Raw genomic sequence first — 23,465 nt, forward strand, 5'->3', positions numbered from 1 at the left:
ACATACGTGGAACCGAACATTGATATAATTGTAGCCGCCAGTTTGTCCAAACGAGGAAATCTATCCTGACGGAAGTGTCTGTAGAATTCCAAAATGTTTTTCTTGTTCTGAAATTTGTCTCTGTATTCTCTGTCACACTGCAGGTCAATAATTTCTAGTTGCAGCTCAGGACGAATCTCTTCAATATTCGCCGAATATGGAGAGGAGAACAGTTCAAAATCACTGTCTAGTGCTATCAGACCTTGAAAGCGTTGATCAAATTCTTCCTTAAGGGCAACTAAACTATGTGAATAACGTTCACAGTCTTTGTGAACATCATGATAATTTAGGAAAATGAGCTATATTTCCTGTTTCCAGCTGACTCACTCAAAGTGTCAATTTCATTTTAAAAGCTCGTATTCGATCTATGAAATGAGTAATTAGCAGATCATTACCTTGTAGTGAAATGTTCAAAGCATTCAGATGGCTAGTTAAATCTGCTAAGAACGCGAGATCACATTTCCATGAAGGCTCTTTCAATTCAGGAACACACGTTTTTTATTTCCATGAACATATTTATCTTATCTAATACGCAAAAAAATCGATTTAATAATTCGCCACGACTAAGCCAGCGGACCTCGCTGTATTAAGGCAGGCTACCATACTGGCTTTCTACATCCTCAAGAAAGCTTTTAAATTGCCTGTGTTGTAGCCTATGCTTCCTTATATAATTGGTTGTACGAACAACAACACTCATCACATTTTTTAGAGCGATACTCTTTGCACATAATTTTTCCTGGTGGATCACACAGTGAACGCCCCTTATTTCATTCGGCACGGTCAGTTTTTGCATTTTCTCCTTCAACAGCGCAACGAAACCTGATTTTTTCCCTGTCATCGCTGGTGCACCGTCTGTAGACACTGAAACTTAAGAATTCCACGACAATCCTATATTTTCAACACTACTTCAAATATCACCTCCGGTTGTAGTGTTCTTCATGGCTACTACATCGAGGAGCTCCTCCCTCACCTGAAGATCTCTATTAACACCTCTAATAAATATGACAAGCTGTGCTGTTCCAGTGATATAAACGCTTTCGTCCAGAGCTAGAGAATACGCCATAAAATCTTTACAGATATTTGCAAGCTGGCTCTGGACGTCGTATGCCATGTCCTGTATGAGACACATAATGGTCATGTTAGATAATGGCACAATCCGAAACTGTTCAACTTGAGATGGACACAAATGTTCCGCTGCAACTACCAAACATTCTTTTATTAAATCGCCATCAGTGAAGGGGCACAGGGCTTTTGCTAAAAGCAAAGCAATTTTGTAACTCACTCTGAGAGCTGCCTCAGTTGGTTTTTCTTCGTCGTCCAGATCTTCTTCGGATAGCTTCCTTTTAAGTTTAATAGCTTCCTGTGCACGATCTGGTCCATCACATTTTCCACTTCCGTAGTCTTTCGCGTGGTACGACATAGAATGTCGCTGCAAATTAAATTTCCTAAAAGAATTCAGCGTTTTGTGACATACTAAACATTTTGCAACACCATCTTTTTCTGTAAACCGATACAATTCATCCCAAAGGGGGTTGAACTGCGAAAGCATGGTTGGGGTTACACAATGGTGACTTGACATGATTCTTAACCAGGGAAGTGACTGTTATCTGAGCTGATCGTAGTACTTCAAAAGTTACTCAGTCGGCGCGAATTCAATAGGCACGCTGCGGCCCTATTCAAGCATGCGCGCGCATTTCCCCTCCCTCCCCTCCCTCGTTGCTCCAGGACCTTGCACCTGCTCGCGAGCACGTGCCTGAGCAGACGCGAGTACTCGCGCTCAAAACCGGCCAGTTGTTAAGCCCTGCCTTAGCACAAAGCTTAACTATTATGTAATATGTATCAAGAAGTTGGCCCACACTACAGTAGCCTCAACACGCCTTCTGATCCGAAGCTTTTTTCCATCCATCAGAAAATGAATTCCACTTACAGAATAACCGTGGAAGTGTTAGAAAACAAACACATTATGTGGAGATCTTTCATAGGCTCAGAAAAGTTAATTATCAGTACATATTACACAAATGTAATCTATAGGATTACTCTTTGGAACGTTAACAGAAATTTTATTTACTCTTTATGTAGCTCTTTGTGTGAGCCAGAGCCTCACTGTAATTTTTTGTCGTTCACAAAAAAATCACTGTAACTAGTTTTAGTCGTCACGGTGCATTCTGTTAGCGTTACACATCGATAATCATCGAAACATCGAGACAACAGATCTTTGATATACACTATCTGAAAAAAAGAACAAAGCACCCAGAAGACAATCTAACTTTGTGCACACACACACCGTCGGTCAGTATGCAAATGATTAGAATTACAGTTCACGGTGACAGGTAAAACGGCCACCAGAGTGTTTAGTGTTAGTCGTGTTTAGTGTTGGTACAAAACTCGGTCCGGTACATAAGGAGCGAGGACAGCGCCAGATGTTCAGTGATCACTGTGAAGGACACTGGAATCAAGCGTACTTGTGTGAGACAGCGTTTTTGGTTCCTGCCAGAGTATGAAACACGTCTCACTGTGGGACTACATTTAGCTGGCTGGTCGAATCGTGCAATATACGGATTTGTGCGGTATTTATATGTGACAGTGGCCCGATGTTAGAATTCATGGGAATGTGAAGGCAAGCATACTCGTCATGAGTGCTTTAGTCGACCGCGTCTGACCACGACTAGGGGAGATCGCCGTGTTGGGCACCAAGCACATCGTAACCCCTTCACATCTGCGCCTGCCATCCGAGAACACGTAATGGACTCCCTCAATATTCTGCATCATCTCGCACCATTGGTCGGAGACTAGTAGCCGCTGGACTAGGGATTACCGTGTCATGCGTAGACTAGGCCGTTGCCAGTACAACACAAACGGCAGCATTTGGATTGGTGCCATGACTGGGAAGCATGGGCTGCTGATTAATGACGTCCCATTGGATTCAGTGATGAATTGCGATTCTGCACCGCCCCAGATAGCTGTCGTCGATGAATATGGCGGAGACCTAGGAAGAGGTCGTATTCTTCTGGGGGGAGCATAACGGTGTTATTCCTGACACCATGGTGTATGGAGCTGGATGTCGGTTGTCACTTTAGGGCATAGCTGGCAGTAATTAATGGAACTCTGACGACACATCGGTATGTGTCCTCATGCGTTACCGTTCATGTGACAATATCGTGGTGTCATTTTTAAGAGGACAATGCTCGATCAGACACACGAGGTATTTATATGATCTGTCTGGTGGCGTTGAGATATTGCCATGCTCAACGACATCCCCAGATCTATTCCCGATAGAACACGTATGGGACCAGCTCAGAAGTCAACTCGATCCCAGTGACAGCACCCAGGATACCAATGACCAGTTACAATAGTTGAGGACCAGCTTGCCTTAGGAAAAGATATAACGGCTTTAATACACTCTTTCCAACCGGATCGGTGCGTCCATCCTGGCTGGAGGGGATGCAACGTCATTCTTTTAAGTGGGCTCATACCGCCAAGTTCTTTGTAAATTTGACTCAATTTTGCAATTACTGGCATAACATCACAGCCCATTTCAACTTTGAAGTTCATTCCCTTTCGTTCTCCCTTATTATGTGCTAAACGTTCTTAGTCAGGCACTGGATTTCAAAGGGACCCGGGCTGACAATTCTCAGCCGCTTTGTAACCGTTGCCACAAGTCTGTTGCGATTGATAGAGATCACTCTGAAGAAGAATAAACCTGATATGTTTCTGTCATCAGTTTTATATTACTCACTGGACTTTTTACAGCTCTTTGTAATAAAATCGTATTTCCAATGTGCTTTGTTTATGCCATAACGACACTAATTACATAAGCAGTGGCGGATTTAAAACTTTTGCGCCATAGGCATACCATATTATTTGCGTATATGCACCTGCACCAAAAAACATCTTTTAAGTAATAACTATTGCCCGATCACTTCACAATTGCCGTTTTAGGTGGGAGCGCAGTGAGCTGTTTCGTTGTTTTGAAGGACGCAACAGCGGTCTAGTCGCGCTCAATCAAAATGTAATATGGTTCCTGAACCGTACTTGGTGTACGGCAGCGGATAAAACAAACTTAAAACCGCATTGTGTTAACACATTCTTCTGTTGAAAGACAGCAGAAACGAACATAAGGAAAATAACTTTCCTTTTATGACCTAAAAATCCAGCAGAGCGTGTAGGAAACAACGGATTTTTGTTATACATTTACTTTTAATACGTTCTCTTACACGAAACCGTTGAAAATGAAAATAAAAAAGTTGTGTTACGATCTAAAAATTGAAGCGAACGTGTCATACATTAGAAATTCATATGTACTCTCACAGAGATGCGTTCAAAATTAAAATTAAATTACGATCTAATAACTTGAATGTGTAGCAGATAAAAAAAACACGTTCGGTATTAATACGTGAATCTGTAGCAAAGCGTAAGAAATGAAATAGAGATTTTCCCCTTCTAGTCAGAAAAACGTCTTCAGAGTCCGCTTCTTTGTCAACATGAAGTTTGTGTTTTCATGATCTTTTATTGGTACATTCATAGTCTGTATCAGTCACAATCTCCATGGATTCAGGGGCGATTCTAGAAGTCGGTCAAGGGAGGGGGGGGGGGGGGGCTTGGGGGAATGGAATATCGCTTAACAAAAGGAGAGTTGGGGTCCTCCACCGACAAATCGGTAAAATTGAGTGTTGCTTAAAGTAGTTTTTGGTAACTGTTTTGGAGTTCAGGTTAAAAACGTGTCCACAGAATGTGTGTGCCCGGGAAAATTATACGATTTGACCCAGATGTCCGGCGCTTTCGAAGTTTTTGTCTGCAGTCAGCAATTTAAATGTTGTTAGGTAAACCCAGCATATTTATCTTTCTTGAATATTGTAAGTGGTACTCGTACATTAATATACATCAAATGTATATTAATAGCTAATAAGGCACCCGTTTAAGATAAATAACCTTTATTGGTTTAGATAGTAAGCTATTTTCCGCTCTTATTCTTTTGTTAAAATGTGTTTGGAATACATTGCATCATATATTGCTGCATAATTATACAAAAACGATTGAATCTGTTGAAGTAATATATTCGCTGATTTCTGAAGTCATTTTATCCAGTGTAATATGATAATCCACCGCCCCTGCATGGATTTATTTTCATAATAGTCGAACATGCCACGAATAGATGCAATAAATCCTACAAGTGATTCATATAATTCATGCACTATTTTAGTACCAATATGTACACTTTGCAATTTCAGATTTACGCTATTTAATCTCTTGAGTATGTCCTTCCAAATTGTCATCACGAATACTGTTTTTAGTGTGCTGAGTTGATACAATAAAGCTGAAGCTTCATTTCGCACAGGTCGTTTTTCAAACGTATTATTGGCAATATGTGTGAGGGTACTGATAAACGCCCTCCGAGTTTTCATATAGACTTACACACGCTTCCTCTCTTGCTGACCAACGTGTTTTTGATAAACTTTTTGCCGTTTTGCTTCCTGGTTTCATGAAAGATGGAAGTTTATCCCAGCGCTGTGTGGAAGCAGAGAAAAAAATTATAAAGGTTTTGCACTACATTGAAAAACGAACATGCATCGCGACAACAGCTTGCAGCAGTAGTGCTGACTAAATTCAAAGACTGTGCTGCACAAGGCACATAATGCATTTTCGGATTTCGTACTTTAATGCGTGCCTGCAAACCAGTGTAGTTTCCTGACATGTTGCTTGCGTTGTCTTATGACTGGCGTCTACAGTCAGTGATATCAATGGAATTTGTAGACAGGACTTTTCGTACGGCCTCAGCTGTTTTCGGACTTGTGTCCCGGGTTTGTTAAAAACAGAAGGGAACGTTCAACAGGTTCACCATTCTCGTTCACATAACTTAATATGAAAGATAATTGATCAATATGTGAAATGTCCTCAGTAGAATCTACTATTATGGAGAAGTATATGGCCTGTTTTATTTCACTTATGATAATTCTTTTTATTCGTTCAGAAAGAAGCTCATTATTTCAGCACAATTTCCATATCGCTCAGTGTGCTCTGCGAGAAAAGGATCAAACTAGGCTATAAGTTCAAGAGACATCACAAATTGACCATTACGTAATGAATGGAATCTTTCAACGTGTCCACGTAGGGGAAGTTCACAACTTATTAGCTTCTTCACTACTGCAAACACTCTTTTCAAGACCGTGCACCAGTACATTTTTTGTCTCAACACATGACTCGAAATGGTTATCTATTGTTCCAAGTGACTTTTTTCTTAAGAGTGGTAACTCAGAATTTTTGTGTTCAAGTGAATTCTCGTGATGAGATAAAATATTAGAAATATTTTTTCCAATTTGCAATAACATTAGTAGTAATCGCGGCCATACCTCCGAACAATTTACATGGTGCACAAAAAAAAGCAGGAGTATACTAGAAAATCACGCAAAGTTGATTCACCATTTAAAAGTTTACAGTAAAATACATTTTTGTTCAAATATCTGGTTTTATCGCCTACCGATCTTCTTCAATTAGAAAAATCAGCGTTACAATTTTGATTAATGCCACATTGTAAGAGAATGTCGATTGTTGATTCACTGACACACGATTTATTTTTGTAATGTCTGACTCGACACTTAGTTTTTAGTGAAACTCGAAATCAGGAACAATTTGCTTTTCTTCATTTTAAACTTCTGTTTTGTCTCTATTTACTCCTTTTACTACAGCTGCAGTGCCAGAAATATCATACTTTAACTCGAAGTCGAACCAGGAACATTTTTTGCGAAAAATTTATCTACTCCGTCAAGCGTTTTTAGAACGTTCACTTCTCGTTCTCGCCTTTCCTTCGATAATTTCCGGAATGCCGCCTCAGTTAATTTTGCACGTTTGCTTTTTTCACGTTATTGATGTTAAGGCACTTACAAAATTGTCAACCAACAGTTAAAACAAAAGAAAAAAATGTGAAAGGAAAGAAAGAAAGACTGTCTCCAGTTCCAGTCGTACTACACTGTACATGAGCACACAGCTTTTAACTTTAAACACGGCACACGGGCACAAAGATTTTTCCTTTAAACACGGAGCGATGAACTTACCAACTCAGATAACTCGACGTAACTGTGCTATGAAAGAACGATAATCCGGAATAATTTAATTTCATTGTCGCCTGTTTCTCTGTTGTCAGTGAACATTAGAATCGCACCTGCCGGCTGAAATTCGTCTCGTAAAGAAAACGGGACAGTCCCTTTTTTGGCTTCTGTTTCCCGCGTCGCCGGAATTTTTGCTGGGACGCAAATATGTTCTGAATATTCTTGACGCTGTCTTTCTAATTTAAAAAGAAAAGAACTTCTGAAATTTCTTGCAGTGAGGTGTGCTGGATCGACTCTTACCCCACTTATTCTTATAGCATTTTAGCGGTTGCTGTAGGCAGAGAAGACAGACTACAAAGCTTAAGTAGTCTTGTTGGCAGCTGATGTGGTGTGTTGTCATCTGTGTGAACACTGCTCTTATGTCTACACACAAATGCAACTTTTGTCCAACATGAAATAAAAGTAACCTTTCCTCGAAGAAAAAAAAAAGCCCAGTTAAGAAGTTTAATATTAAATTTGTAATGCCACGTAAAATTCGATTGCACAGAGTAGGAACTTTGGTATCATGCAGGATGCAGCGCAATAAATGAGACAAACGGCAGTTGGTTTCTTCTTCTTTTTTCGCAAAAAAAGTAAATAAGTAAAAAAATAAATAAAATTTTTAAACTGTTTTGAAATGTATTTCACACATTAGATATTCTGCTTATGTTCTTTTCGTATAAATATGTGTTTAAAAATGTAAAACATTCCCAGTATCAACATGTTTTGTTAAACGGATGTCATTAAATTAAAGTTCAGATATTGAAGACCACAGAGCTTTCACATTAATTACAGTAATGGAGAGCTGACTTGATACTTCTCCGTAATTTCTACAAGAAATTTAAGTAGAATGGGGTTTTACATACTGAGGCCCACACATGTTACAGTATTTACGAAACTGCTGATTAGTTTATCACAGCTTTTCAGGGGTCCCGCTATTTTCACGGGGAAAATATGGTAGGGTTAAATAGAAGCCGACAACATTCTCGGAATAATAACGTTTCAAACATTGTGTTGTAGATTGCACTCCTGACAGCTTATTTCAGAATATTTTGAACGTTCATGAAGATGATACCAGACAGAAACCCAATGTTAAATATCCATTCAGTCACCAAGTAAACTATGTATATTTCCAAACTTGTATTGTCGAATTTCGTTCTTAAGGCTTCTTTAAACTAGCAAGTTGTTTAACAATATTAAAAATTTTTGTTGTTTGTAAGCGCAGTTATTTTAAAACGTAAAAGGTTAAAATGAGTACAGAGCAAAAAATGCCGCCTCCTTAAGGTGCCGCCCCTAGGCCTGTGCCCAGTGGGCCTATATGTAACTCCGCCACTGCACATAAGTAGTTTCCATAAATACTCTGCGTCGCCGACTGTAGAAAGTGGAGTTCTTCTTCAACAGCTGTGACAGATTTGAAAATATCTAGGAATTAAAAGCAACAACAGTTACGTAGTACTTGATGATGGTTATTCTTCAGTTGTTTTCAGTACATTTAAGATAATTGTAAAGTATATTATAATACCTTAATAACAGCCGAACAATAAAACTGGGACAGGTATTCTTGCCAGAGTGACGGATTTTGTGATGCTTACGTATGGGTTGCCCTTAATACGTAATATAAACAGCCTATCATCTCTGGCAATCGCTGCTAGTGTAGTCTAGAGAAATAATTTATAGCAGCTCTATGATAATGTATATCCCTGAGATGTTGCACATGCATGAAGATTCATCCTGATATTGGAAGAATGAATCAGCAGGAAACTAACCCCCTACCAGCAAGAAATCACGAAATCTCAAAGCTGGACGCAGTGTGGCCAGTATGTAGCAACTCTCTTTTTTTCTTATATGTATACAGATGGTGCATGATCAGCCATGGAGGAAGCCAGACTTGTCAATAGGCATTGTCTACTTTATGTATATTACAGGGTGTCAGGCAGACAAACTTTCGAAATTACAGTAGTTACAATTTTCAACAACAGATGGCGCTGCGGTCTGGGAAACTCTATAGTACGATATTTTCCACATATCCACCATGGGTAGCAATAATATGGCGTAGTCTCTGAATGAAATTACCCGAAACCTTTGACAACGTGTCTGGCGGAATGGCTTCACATGCAGATGAGATGTACTGCTTCAGCTGTTCAATTGTTTCTGGATTCTGGCGGTACACCTGGTCTTTCAAGTGTCCCCACAGAAAGAAGTCACAGGGGTTCATGTCTGGCGAATAGGGAGGCCAATCCACGCCGCCTCCTGTATGTTTCGGATAGCCCAAAGCAATCACACGATCATCGAAATATTCATTCAGGAAATTAAAGACGTCGGCCGTGCAATGTGGCCGGGCACCATCTTGCATAAACCACGAGGTGTTCGCAGTGTCGTCTAAGGCAGTTTGTACCGCCACAAATTCACGAAGAATGTCCAGATAGCGTGATACAGTAATCGTTTCGGATCTGAAAAATGGGCCAATGATTCCTTTGGAAGAAATGGCGGCCCAGACCAGTACTTTTTGAGGATGCAGGGACGATGGGACTGCAACATGGGGCTTTTCGGTTCCCCATATGCGCCAGTTCTGTTTATTGACGAAGCCGTCCAGGTAAAAATAAGCTTCGTCAGTAAACCAAATGCTGCCCACATGCATATCGCCGTCATCAATCCTGTGCACTATATCGTTAGCGAATGTCTCTCGTGCAGCAATGGTAGCGGCGCTGAGGGGTTGCCGCGTTTGAATTTTGTATGGATAGAGGTGTAAACTCTGGCGCATGAGACGATACGTGGACGTTGGCGTCATTTGGACCGCAGCTGCAACACGGCGAACGGAAACCCGAGGCCGCTGTTGGATCACCTGCTGCAGTAGCTGCGCGTTGCCCTCTGTGGTTGCCGTACGCGGTCGCCCTACCTTTCCAGCACGTTCATCCGTCACGTTCCCAGTCCGTTGAAATTTTTCAAACAGAACCATTATTGTATCGCTTTTCGGTCCTTTGGTTACATTAAACCTCCGTTGAAAACTTCGTCTTGTTGCAACAACACTGTGTTCTAGGCGGTGGAATTCCAACACCAGAAAAATCAACCGAGCGAGGTGGCGCAGTGGTTAGCACACTGGACTCGCATTCGGGAGGACGACGGTTCAATCCCGTCTCCAGCCATCCTGATTTAGGTTTTCCGTGATTTCCCGAAATCGTTTCAGGCAAATGCCGGGATGGTTCCTTTGAACGGGCACGGCCGATTTCCTTCCCAATCCTTCCCTAACCCGAGCTTGCGCTCCGTCTCTAATGACCTCGTTGTCGACGGGACGTTAAACACTAACCACTACCACCACCAGAAAAATCCTCTGTTCTAAGGAATAAACCATGTTGTCTACAGCACACTTGCACGTTGTGAACAGCACACGCTTACAGCAGAAAGACGACGTACAGAATGGCGCACCCACAGACTGCGTTGTCTTCTATATCTTTCACATCACTTGCAGCGCCATCTGTTGTTGAAAATTGTAAGTACTGTAATTTCGAAAGTTTGTCCGCCTGAAAATGTACTGTTGTCCCAAGCATATTGCAACAAACGCTGTATTTCTATCGCTGCTCGTTTAGTTTTTATTGCCGTTTCAAATATACCGGTCATTTTTGAAACGCCCTGTATATTGTCGAAACATAACCCCTACTGGTTACTACGTTACTTGTTACTTGTAGTGCACTCTCTTCATATCTTCTCACAAGGGGAGGCCACGACGTTTGGAACGCGGACTTACAGCGAACTTCGTACACTCGTAGTACTCCATGAGGACAACAAAATGTGTAAACAGTAGCGCGTACTTCTCAAGCGTTACTGAGAAAATCGGAAGATAATTTCGGTCGTCAAATATATATGTCTGTGCTTGGACATTTTAACCATGAAGCGGCTGCAGCCGAGTGGCGCCGGTACGGTAGTTCAGATGGCGCCGGCACGGTAGCTCAGCGTGTTCGGTCAGAGGGTTAGCTGCCCTCTGTAATTGAAAAAAACTGAGTTAATAGATCAACAACGAACTAAATGGATGTTTGCCGGCACGGTACCTCAGCGTGTTCGGTCAGTGAGCTGATTGGCCTCTGCAATAAAAAAAACTGCGTGGAAGGATCAACAAACGAACTTTAACGGATGTCATGTGACGTCCGCAACGACCAAACCCAACGATTAAAAAAAAAAAGTATGTTCGGTCAGAGCGTTAGCTACCCTTTATAATAAATAAAACTGAACGAACGGATCATCGAACAAACTAAACGACTGTCATCGGACGTCCGCCCTGAACAAATTCAACGAACAATATAGAACAAAATATTTAAAAAAAAGTGTTTGGCGTTCAAGCCGCTGGATCGAGTTCCGTTCGTCAGTTTTTTTTATTTTCAAGACAGTCATTTTCTTTATTATTTATATTACAATTGATATAATGGGGAAAATACGTGTAATCGGATGAACTTTTATTTAATTTACAATGTTATTTGGCAGTCTACTAATTTCTACCATCACAAATAATGTAATATTCATAACTATAGACTAGTAAACGACCAAACGCATAAAGTGATACTGAAAATGTATTCTTGTCCGTGATTTGAGAAATCCTTTATGCCTGGGAGGAGCCCGAAACGACTTGTTACCTCCAAGTTTTGACCGGCACAGACAGCTTTCGACATTACGAGTGCAAGTTCCAGGATGGTATTTTTCGTAAAAACATGGAAAACATGAAGTTATACGGCACCATCTGCATTGAATGAATGCTATGTTTCCGCATACACAAGGTCTTTTGACGTTTTATGTGGAAAAACAAACTGCGTTAACATTTTCAAAAACCTCACTTTCAGACGATAGTTTGGGAGCAAACCATGCATAACGCAGTATTTCCTTAAAAATCGGTGCTGATAATTGGTTATGCACTATTGAGTGTATTTTAATAGCGTCTTCCGAGAAGCAATTTCTTGTTCTCTTTCGATTAAATACGAACAGTTTTGAAGACACGGACAAGCATACATTTTCAGTATCACTTTATGCGTTTGGTGGAGAACGGCCTTGCCGCAGTGGATACACCGGTCCCCGTGAGATCACCGAAGTTAAGGGGCTCCGGAAAGGCTCAAAATCATGAAAAGTTCAATTTTTACTTTTTTGCGTTTTCTGAATCTGCAGACTATTACCTTTTAATAGATATATAATTTATTCAATTCCGAAGACTACAACTATTTTTAAATTTTTTTTGAAATGTGTTCTACATGGGCGTGACCCACTGTGGCGCTGTTAAACTGCTGTCAAATGGTGTTATTATTAACGTCCGTGTTCATCAGGTGCATTTTAGTGATGTGAGATAAAGTATGTGTTGTGGCTAACCTTTGATGGTTCAATATATATCGCTGGTGTGATTGTCGATTGTTTCATGTTTATTTACTCTGTCGTTATCTCGAAAATATTCGTAATTAATTCTGTTTCTTGAGTCTCTGTTTTGTTGAAGTATAATAATGAGTAAAAGTAAAGTTATTAGAAATCCTCTGAAGGCTTTTAAGAAAAGGAGAAATGTTGGAAAGCCACAGGTATGTGTTATTACTGTAAACAATAAAGACGATAACCAAGTGAGTGAACCTAACCTCTCAAGTACACCTGCCCATAGCAGTCAAAGTGGGAAAGAAAATGCTTCGCAGAAGAAGCTTGGTTCAATGAGTGAAAACTATGAATGTTTTATGGGCGAATCGGATGTGAATGAAATATTTGATATGTCGGTTCTCAAAGGAATTTTTTCAAACTGTGTAAGATGTATTCATTGTAGTGAAGTTGGTCTGGAACTCTCCATAATAAAGCACGTAGGACTTGCTAGTGAAGTACAACTGAAATGTGATAAGTGTTCATACATGACCACCTTTTGGAACAGTGTTGCAGTAACTGCAACTGAAGAAAATGGTAGCAAAATCTACGAACACAACAACGAGCGATGCTTGCTTTAGACAAGGAACGCCTTCGGGCAGCAGACAGAGCTGTAAAGAGTCTAGAAATACAAGCAAGAGTAAACAGGAGGAGGAACAAGAGGAAGCTGGAGGAGGAGTTTGCAGAGGATGAAGATAATCCATCCTATGGACCTGGAATGCACTAAAAAGTTAATCCAATCTTTGTCGCTCGATTCCCAAAACTTTTATTTTCTCATACTAATTACATGTTTTCTAAGGATCTTCCAAAAATATTTGTTTCAAACTTTCAGTAAATGTTACACAGTACCTTCTGCATAATTTAACACAGCCTTTTTCCAAAAAACTGTATATTTTTGAATATATAAATAAAAAATTGCAAAAAATGTTGTGAATTTTCATTACAATTGAAAAAAAATCATCTTTAATAACTGAACTAAAATTTTGTAAAATCCCTGTGTTTAGTTGTAGCTCATATTCCAATAAATAATCTGTAAAAAGTTCAACTTCCTACCTCAAATACTTTGTGAGGAAAGATGTAATTTATAAGCGTTATTTTAACATTGCAAGTATAGGGCGTTCCGGAGCCCCTTAAGCGCTGTCGGGCGTGGCCGGCACTTGGATGGGTGACCATCCAGCCGCCATGCGCTGTTGCCATTTTTCGGGGTGCACTCAGCCTCATGATGCCAATTGAGAAGCTACTCGACCGAATAATAGCGGCTCCGATCAAAGAAAACCATCACAACGACCGGGAGAGCGGTGTGCTGACCACACGCCCCTCCTATCTGCATCCTCAACTGAGGATGAAACGGCGGTCGGATGGTCCCGATGGGCCACTTGTGATCTGAAGACGGAGTTATGCGTTTGGTCGTTTACTAGTCGATAGTTATGAATATTACATTATTTGTGATAATAAAAATTAGTAGACTGCCAAATAACATCGTAAATTTAATAAAATTTCATCTGATTACACGTATTTTCCCCATTATATCAATTGTAATATAAATAATAAAGAAAATGACTGTGTTGAAAATACAAAAAAACCTGTCGAACGGAACTCGATCCAGCGGGCTTGAACGCCAAACACATCCAAAAAAAAAAAAAACCTTTTTTTGTATATTGTTCGTTGAATTTGTTCAGGACGCACGTCCGATGACACCCGTTCAGTTTGATCGGTGACCCGTTCGTTCAGTTTTTTTATTATAAAGGGTAGATAAAGTTGTGACCGAACACGCTGAGCCGGCCGGAGTAGCCATGCGGTTCTAGGCGCTACGGTCGCAGGTTCGAATCTTGCCTCGGGCATGGATGTGTGTGCTGTCCTTAGGTTAGTTAGGTTTAAGTAGTTCTAAGTTCTAGGCGACTGATGACCTCAGAAGTTAAGTCCCATAGTGCTCAGAGCCATTTTAACACGCCGAGCTACCGCGCCGGCACCATTCGGTTGCAGCAGCTTCATGGTTAAAATGGCCACGCACAGATGTATATTCGACGACCGAAATTATCTTGCGATTATCTCAATAATGCTTGAAAAGTACGCGCTACTGCTTACACATTTTGTTGTCCTCATGGAGTACTACGAGTGTACGAAGTTTCTAGTAAATCTGCGTTGTGGGCTCCCCTTGTCAGTCACGATAGTCCCTCGTCGTCTGACGCGATGACAACCTATATGAAATTATGTAACAGTCGGAATCTCTTCGTGACTGTGATATAATGGGTGACGGAACAATATGACCATTCGCTGCAAAGTGCCAACATCGTTACAGTTCCCTGTTTCTTAGGGAGTGAATAAATGGTTGTCAACAGCAGATATTTTCCGCTCTTTCATTTATGTTTTTGTCGAGTCATGGTGTAAATTTTCATCCTACATGCCGCTGGTATAACGTACGTAATAACTGAACAGCGATAGCGTGGTATCTGATCAGACACGCATTTACCCGTCTTCTTATCTGTAGATTCGTGTAGTCCATAAATTAATGTTCATAGGATCTCACCTACGAATATTAACCCACATTGTGTAACCGCAGGCACGCAGTACCGACAGCATGAATGAATAATGCAATATATTCATTTTCAAAGAAGCCCACATTTTACACTTTCAAAGGATGCTGGCCGCATAAATGTTCTAATTGCACTCGGTTCCAAGTCCTCAAGTAGTAGTTTTATTATGTCACATTCCTATTGCAGAGAATTCTAAAACATCCAGCGAGCATAGGCTTCAAGACAGAGTAAAACGTTTCTGATGTAGTCACGTAGCAGAGCCTTAAATATATATAACATTGTGTGTAACTAAGGTTGAGTTTTTGTTTTCAGGCTCCGAATGTCCAAATTGCTCCTACAAGAAACAAAATCCTACAATACACTTAGTCTGTTGGCTATATGAAGACTATCTATCTCGACAATTTGAAAATAAAGCAATGGCTCACGATGCTCTAAGCGCAGGTCCGACACTCGCGAAAACGAAGCTCAATCACGCAACGACCCCTCAAAAACAGAATTCTACTGTTTACCTCAAAATGAAAAAGTATAGCATCATGATACACACATAAGGAATAGAACGAACGCTGCCAGATTGCATTCGCCATCATTATACGGCCACAGCACCAGGTGCAGTGGTATCAGAAACCATTGGGTGCACAACCTCTGATTAGCATAGCCGGTAATCTTAACAGAAGCCGTTACACTTCCGACGTGTTAATCCTGGTGGCTGAGCCCTGCCTTCGACGTTTAGATGAAGTTATCTTTCAACAAGGTAGCACAAGACCACGTATTGTTCATGCTGTCCTGACCTATCTCAATACAGAGGGTGTTGGACTGTTGCCCTGGTCACCGTGCCGTAGTCAAGGCGCGCCAAGAATCACTAGCTTCATCTCTGGTGCAGAGGTAACGAACATGGAATGACGATCCGTATCTGTCATCTAAACTCATTTCCACTCGTTTCTCAACCGCATTAGATTCTTTGTTGGTGCCAGAGGTGGAACTATGTGTGCTAAATTTTTCACCCCGTGTACCTAAAAATCAACTAAAAATTTATTCATGCGTTCTTTCTTTTACATATTATATTGTATAAGCATAATATGGAAAATCTGCTATCCATCCTGGTATGCAGTTTTAATGTTCAGCAGTGCAGCTGTCTGAAAGATTTTGTGTATGTTAAGGAAGGATGATTGGGCTGTAACATCCCTTTGGCGTAGAGGTTATTAGAGATGGCACACAAGCTCAAACCAGGGAAGGATGGAAAAGGAAGTCGCCAGTTTCCTTTAAAGGGAACCATCCTAGCAATTGTCCCATGGGATTTAGGGTACCATGGAAAACCGAAATCTGGCTGGCCAGACGGGGATTTGAACCGTCTTCCTCCCGAATGCGAGTCAGTATCTTACTATTGCTTCGCTTCACTCGATAGTTTGCGACGAAGGCACAGTGATACGCATATAGAGTAAACCTGAAAATAGGCTGTGGAACGAGAGTAGCATTTGTCGTGTGTGAAGTCTCTCCAATCCTGGCATACATAACGACAATACGGCGAGCGGTGCCCTTGGCCTAAGGAAGAGGATGCGCGATGATGCTCGCACAATGTAGATTGTACTGTTCAGGATGATAGGGGGTAACGCCCCCCTATACTGCAGAAACACCTTATGTGGCCAACAGTGCTGCTTGGTGGCGGAATAAGGGTTTTGGGGATTTTATGCATGTTCAACGAACGCAAATTATTTACAGAAGAATGGAAAAACTGGGAGACGCCGACCTCGGGGAAGATCAGTTTGGATTACGTAGAAATGTTGGAACACGCGATGCTATACTGACCCTATGACTCATCTTAGAAGATAGATTAAGGAAAGGCAAACCTACGTTTCTAGCACTTGTAGACTTGGAGAAAGCTTTTGACAATGTTGACTGAAATACTCTCTTTCAAATTATGAAGGTGGCAGGGATAAAATACAGGGATCGAAAGGCTATTTACAATTTGTACAGAAACCAGATGGCAGTTATAAGAGTCGAGGGGCATCAAAGGGAAGGGAGTGAGACAGGGTTGTAGCCTATCCGCGATGTCATTCAATCTGTATACTGAGCAAGCAGTAAAGGAAACCAAAGAAAAATTTGGAATAGGAAGAAATAAAATCTTTGAGGTTCGCCGATGTCATTGTAATTCTGTCAGAGACAACAAAGGGCCTGGAAGAGCAGTTGAACGGAATGGACAGTATCTTGAAAGTAGGGTATAAGATGAACATCAACAAAAGCAAAACGAGGATAGTGGAATGTAGTCGAATTAAATCGGGTGATGCTGAGGGAATTAGGCTAGGAAATGAGACACTTAAAGTAGTAAAGGAGTTTTGCTATATGGGGAGCTAAGTAATTGATGATGGTCGAAGTAGAGAGGATATAAAATGTAGACTCGCAATGGCAAGGGAATATATAAAAAATATATAACATGTTTCTAGTAAAGGAGTTTTGCTATTTGCTGAGCTAAGTAACTGATGATGGTCGAAGTAGAGAGGATATAAAATATAGACTGGCAATTGCAAGGAAAGCGTTTCTGAAGAAGAGAAATTTGTTAACATCGAGTATAGATTTAAGTGTGAGGAAGTCGTTTCTGAAAGTATTTGTACGGAGTGTAGCCATGAATGGAAGTGAAACATGGACAAGAAATAGTTTGGACTAGAAGAGAATAGAAGCTTTCGAAATGTGGCGCTACAGAAGAATGCTGAAGATTAGATGGGTAGATCACATAACGTATGAGGAAGTATTGAACAGAATTGGGGAGAAGGGAAATTTGTGGCACAACTTGACTAGAAGAAGGGATCGGTTGGTAGGACATGTTCTGAGGCATCAAGAGATCACCAATTTAGTATTGGAGGACAGCGTGGAGGGTAAAAATCGTAGAGGGGGACCAAGAGATAAATGCACTAAGCAGATTCAGAAGGATGTAGGTTGCAGCAGGTACTGGGAGATGAAGAGTCTTGCACAGGACGGAGTAGCATGGAGAGCTGCATCAAACCAGTCTCTGGACTGAAGACCACAACAACAAATGCATGTTCAGTAGGATTTACTTCCTGGAAACAAAATGTCCACTCCAGGCTATGCTGGAAGTATTCGTCTACCCGATCAGCTCTGTGTAATCGGTCATTGCCATTCATCAGTTGGATGTAGTTTCCATACGCGTCACAAGAGATTCGCACTTACCGTTACAGTGTGTCATCCCTATAGACTGCAGCCGTCAAAGTACCCTAGAAAATACATTCAGTGGCATGTGCTCCCCTACTATGAGGACGCATGTCATATATACGAGTAATTACCTCATGTAAATATCCACTGGACGACTCTAGCAGACTGTAATACCTTTGACTGCTAACCGCTAACCTGTAATAGTCTCGTTGTTGTTGATATGGTCTTCAGTAAGTAAACTTATTTACTGCAACTTTCCGTGACACTGGATAACTATTAACATCTGAATCTATTTACTGTAATCCAACGTTGGTCCACCGCTACAATTTTTGCTGCGTCCACCCCTCCCCCCACCCCTCACGTCTCCACCAGTGCCGCACACACTTCCTGCATCACCTTGACAATTTCTTGATATCTGTCATTGCAACCGATTCCTTCTTTTACTCAAGTCATGTCATTTCTTTCCTCCCCAATTCGATAATGTACTTCTTCGGTGATAATTCTGTCTACCCATGAAATCTTCAGCATCTTTCTGTAGCACCAGAGTTCAGAAGCTTCTGGTTTCGCTTTGTCAGGTTTATCGTCCACGCTAATCTTCTGTACAAGGCTTCACTCCAGACGAAAACCTACAGAAAAGAATTTCTAACACTCAAAAAGATCTCATAATTGTAAGCAAGACTTCTACTATACAGGATGTTGCAAAAAGGTACGGCCAACTTTCAGGAAACATTCCTCATACACAAAGAAAGAAAATATGTTATGTGGACATGTGTCTGGAAACGCTTACTTTCCATGTTAGAGCTCATTTTATTACTTCTCTTCAAATCACATTAATCATGGAATGGAAACACACAGCAACAGAACGTACCAGTGTAACTTCAAACACTTTGTTACAGGAAATGTTCAAAATGTCCTCCGTTAGCGAGGATACATGCATCCACCCTCCGTCGCATGGAATCCCTGATGCGCTGATGCAGCCCTGGAGAATGGCGTATTGTATCACAGCCGTCCACAATACGAGCACGAAGAGTCTCTACATTTGGTACCGGGGTTGCGTAGACAAGAGCTTTCAAATGCCCCCATAAATGAAAGTCAAGATGGTTGAGGTCAGGAGAGCGTGGAGGCCATGGAATTGGTCCGCCTCTGACTGCAAAACCACGTTCGTGATGAACACTAACCTGTTGATGCTACGTACTGATGTGCTTGATGCTAGTACTGTAGAGAAATGAGTCGCATGTCAACACAAGCACCAAAGTCAACATTACCTTCCTTCAATTGGGCCAACTGTCGGTGAATCGAGGAAGTGCAGTACATTCTGACGAAACTAAAATGAGCTCTAACATGGAAATTAAGCGTTTCCGGACACATGTCCACATAACATCTTTTCTTTATTTGTGTGTGAGGAATGTTTCCTGAAAGTTTGGCCGTACCTTTTTGTAACACACTGTATACAGCGAAGAAATTATTTTAGTAACTGAATACTTCTCCATACATCTATTCCGTACTGAATCCATCATAATACATTACTTAGAGCCATGTAAATGTCACAGAATGAATATATGAGCGCCACGAAAGCTCTGCTAGGTCCTGGGAAACCATCAAATAAGAGGACTGTCTCACACTGTCAAACATGTACTAGTCCCACATACTCACTTTCTGTAGCTCATAGACGTATCATATAAGAAACACTACGTAAATTGACAAAATATTATAGTATGTAGCAAACGGTACCTATGCTCTAGTATCCAATGGTTCCACCTTAACTGCTTCTCAGTGTTTTGTATTATTACTGTTGTGACCACCTATGCAAAGGAAATGTGAACACTTCACGTATCGACTCGTTTTTATAGGCTTTTATTACCACCAAATGCGATTGAGCAGGTTCATTACGTTACTCAGAGGACCAGTTCAATGGCCCCTGGACAGGCATTCCACGCATACTGTCCTTCGATTCGTCACTTCACAGATTGTCACAATGCATTCTCAAGAACAAAAAAGCAAATTCGTAACGCTCTGTTTGTGGGGCGGTGGGTGGAATATTTGAATAAATGTTTTGTATTTATGCTGTTTGCTGTTCTCAACACTGGCTCTCTAACTACAATATTGGCAACTAGAAAGTGATTAGCAAAACATGAACCTGTAATTAGCATTCTTAGTGGCCACTTCATCTGAGAAATACATTTATAGCTACAGCTTATAGCTCTGAGGAATTAGGAGGTTGTCTGGGATTCATAATCAAAAACCATTCTCTCTAAAATGTTCACTATATTCTGAAAGTCACAGACCAAATAGAATCCACACAATCCAACTACCAGAGCAGTTCAGAGTCTAATGCTCTGATGCAACTATAACTGTTCAAATTAAATGTGTAAGTGAATGCTCGCCATAATTTGATGATAATGTTCATCAAATGCCACGCTAAATAATGGTAGAATGCCTGTCCTGCGGCGGCACGTGAAAATACGACATACGCAAACTAAAGTTAGATCATTAACGTCATCCCAAAATTAACACTTCACTCGAAAACGATTTCATGGTTACGCGTATCCCGAGTAACTTATTACTGCATCCGAGGCTGTTTATATCAACGATACCAACGCGACGCCACTCCCGGCACAGGTGGTGCGCTAATCAGCGTCTGGAGAGAACTGGGGCCTTCCTTCCTCGCGCAGCGTTCTTACATATAAAGCCGCGGTGCGGACGGCTAAGGGAACGTCTGATCAAATCTGCTCTCCCGACTAGCCGCTGGACCAGTAATGAACCACTTTAAGTTATCGAATAAATCATTGCTTCTTTTGCTGATGGCCAATGAAGCTCTCAATTTAAATGTGCAATCAGCACACAGGTAAGTAATCATAATAAAAGTCTGACGTGGCTAAGTCAAATATTTTGGGCGAGATAATTAATTTAATTACACTACATGCAGTAGACGAGCTCTGAACTTGCCATTTGGAGATACGCTATTGCTATAGTTTTATAGTTATTCAGTTGAAACTTCTCACATCTTTATGATTATAGCGGATCTCCCTTCTACTTAAATTTAAACATCCTAGCTTCATTTATTCGCCTACTTAATCTATCTTGCTTCCTTAATCTTTAAGATAAAAACCAGAAAATCATGAATTTCAACTAAAATTTTAATTTGTGAGATCCAGAATACTGGGGTCTAGTTTAGCAGGGGATACAACCCGTCGGCTTTGACCAATGACGTCAGAATTGGCCAGAGAGCATGTATTACAAAGATGAAAGAGCTGAGAAGAACGTTCAGAAACAAAGGAATGCAAGAGAGAAAAACTGTACTTCACATAGATAAGGGCCAGTAGTATTTTCACGTTAATGATATCGCGTGTTTGTATCTTAGTATTTCTCCGCAAAATACAATGGAAAGAAATGAATGAAATATATTACTAGCAAAGAATACATCACGTTACATGTGTGTCAGTTTTATCTCGAAACTCTTTCTAACTGTATTGCTTAAGTGCAGTACGGGATACAAGTTCAGCGTACGTCGATTTCTTCGTTTTCACTAGCATTACTGTCCTGTTCTTCACTTGAACGATGTATCAAACCCTAAGTGGAAAACGGGATACAAATTGTTGATGTGTTGTTTATTTCGTCTCCGCTATTATTAACAGTCTTTTGTTACGTACATATCAGTACTACTGATGACAGAAGGACCTACGTATGTAATATATGTATACCAGACTTCCGTTGACTTCTATATATGTACATTGGAAACGAAAAGGTGGAAATAGACGTACGTTACATTTGCAACCTGTACCTCAATTGAACTACACGGAGACAAGAAGACGACACATGTACAATTTGTATCCCGTACTTCACTATGGGGTACAGTTTTCTTGTTGCCTTGGACGCTAATAGTATCTCATTCGTTACATTTGTTATCTTGCTCGCCAATTGACATATATAGTGTCAGTGTAAAAGCGAAGTGAAGGACGGGATACAAATTTTAGTTGTGTCGTCAGTGTAAAAGCGAAGTGAAGGACGGGATACAAATTTTAGTTGTGTCGGGGGTTTCGCCTGTAATATAGCAAGTACACATTCGAAAATGTGTCACTGATACTAGTGCTGGGAAACGAAAGAGCATCGACAGCTGAGAAATTTCTATTACGTACTTCACACAACACGAAAATACACATATTGGTGGAATAAAACAGTGAAATATGTCAAAATAGTGAAATACAGTGAAAGAAGCAAATGGAAAAGTGAACTTATCACACGGAAATATCGAGGAATAAACGAAGCTCGCGTAGACAGACACTAACGGAAATTACATACCCACAAACAGACAAATCCATTCCTATAATGAAAATAAGACACTAAATATTGTTCTACAATAATAAACTAATACTCCAAATTACCTCAATATCGTTACGAATAATTATTTTAATGTACAATGATAGCGCTTATCCGGAGCACAGAACTGTTTTATTATCTATGCCTCGAAGTAAAGACATTACTATGACTAATGTATGATGTCATTGGTCAAAGCCGACGGGTTGTATCCCCTGCTTCACTAAATTATTATGCAAAAGGAATCTAAATATAAATTTTTAAGTTTCTAGCTCTTTCTGTTGCGCCAATGATTTTTACAGAAAAACGTCCAAATTTCGAAAATGGTTAAAGTTATTGAACTGATATCCAACACATATTGATTTTGTATTACTCCTGACATGCTAGAAACGTTTCAGGTTATTTACTTCATTTTAAAGTATTTCGCAATATTTATGACGTCAGAGATAGTTACAGCGGACTGGCTGGCACTCAATGGAAAGACTGATGTGAATTTTATAAGGCGTGAGTAGGCGGCTTCCCTACATGTTGCTTGTACACACTTACATCAGCCGTGGGTTCGCCATCGTATTTTTTTAACCAGTTACTACTTAATCTGTTCATACATAATTTTTCAAACACATACCCGTAGGTTCACATTTCTAGTGAGTTTGCAGTTATACCTGTACTAAATAGTTATTAACTAATCAATTCACTAGGCATTGTTATACAATCGATTACATTGATTGTGAGTTCCAAATTGTGTTTAAGAAAACTATCAGCAAGTATTTAAGGATAGCTATCACATAAGGCTTTTTGTATTGTTATTTGCTATTACTTGGGCATTATATTAATGACTTTTTGCCAATTTCTTTCTCTACTGCTGCAACGAATGAAAGCAGTCTGGTAAAGTTTAGCATTCCCCGGAAATATTCTTGTTAATTCCCCTATTTGGATTACAGGCAGTGGTAGAAAACCGAGGACG

The 23,465-nt window shown here is 40.5% G+C and overlaps 1 protein-coding gene across 1 annotated transcript in view; it reads left to right on the forward strand.

Annotated features, from left to right (window-relative positions):
* The window catches only part of LOC124544922 (odorant receptor Or2-like), an 82,621-nt gene that overhangs the window by 11,927 nt on the left and 47,229 nt on the right, over positions 1-23,465 (forward strand). The window lies entirely within an intron of this gene.

Source organism: Schistocerca americana, chromosome 1 (assembly GCF_021461395.2).
Source record: "Schistocerca americana isolate TAMUIC-IGC-003095 chromosome 1, iqSchAmer2.1, whole genome shotgun sequence".
Classification (NCBI taxonomy): Eukaryota; Metazoa; Arthropoda; class Insecta; order Orthoptera; family Acrididae; genus Schistocerca; species Schistocerca americana.